The sequence below is a fragment of the Meleagris gallopavo genome, chromosome 11 (assembly GCF_000146605.3).
Source record: "Meleagris gallopavo isolate NT-WF06-2002-E0010 breed Aviagen turkey brand Nicholas breeding stock chromosome 11, Turkey_5.1, whole genome shotgun sequence".
In the NCBI taxonomy this organism is placed as follows: Eukaryota; Metazoa; Chordata; class Aves; order Galliformes; family Phasianidae; genus Meleagris; species Meleagris gallopavo.
The window spans coordinates 15,801,184-15,802,165 of NC_015021.2; positions in this window are offsets into that span (position 1 = coordinate 15,801,184).

Below are 982 nucleotides of genomic sequence, written 5' to 3' on the forward strand. Positions count from 1 at the left end.
AGGTTTGCAATCCAGCAGCTACGAACTCTTTGGGGAAGTTAGCAGACTGAGGTTTATGCAGCCTTTCCCCAGGTATTCCCTGGGAACTTCAAGACACATTTCACTTCAGAGATGAAGGCAGCTGTAAACGTTAGAAACTCAAAGAACTCCTAATCTCATTCAGATCATTTTAAAAACACCGGTGTGCACCAGATACACTGATGCTTACAATACGAATGGGCAAATCTGAAATAGAGCACAACTCTCCTGATTTAATTTGAACTGTTTATTATGTGGTGCATTACGGATGAATGTTCTAGAGTTACAAAGCCAATGTTTGCCAAGTTGCACATTAACCTTTCTAAAAGCAATTTTGGATGCCTGGAACATCATCCATAAGATCAGTGCCTCACAGATAGCATGAATACATTGCAACAGGTAAGTGGAGCGGTTTAAGTGGAAACATCCACTGGACTATTGTGATCAGGGAAAAAATGAAGAAGGAAAAAGAAAATACTAACAGAATAAAACAAAAGAAAAAGAAAGAGCTAACTGGTTTGCATTTGCAGAGTGATTTAAAAGCCAAGCAGCTAAAAACCCCAGGGAACAACAGCCACTAGAGATAGCAAGCACAGCCTCATAATTTAAATTATGGGATAAAAAAATAGAATAAAATAAAAAAAGCAAAACATGCAAAACAGCCAGTAAGGACCTCCATAGGCAGAGTGATGATTGGGAAGGGTTGCTCCTGAGGCTGGGGAACAGGCAGGAGAGTATTTCTCATTTTGTTTAAGTGTTTCTGGGGGGTAATGCAGCTACAGAAGGAGTTACTTTCCTGGTATGAGCTATGGTGTCTTTCCCAATTCTGCTGGCCCTCCTGAGGGAGCTGTGATTAGCCAGTTTTGTTCAGTCCCAGCTGGAATCAACTGTTTATTCGTATGAAACACCTCTTCCCCTCAATTTTCTACATTCTCTTCCTAAAAAATATAAAATAATCCATCAC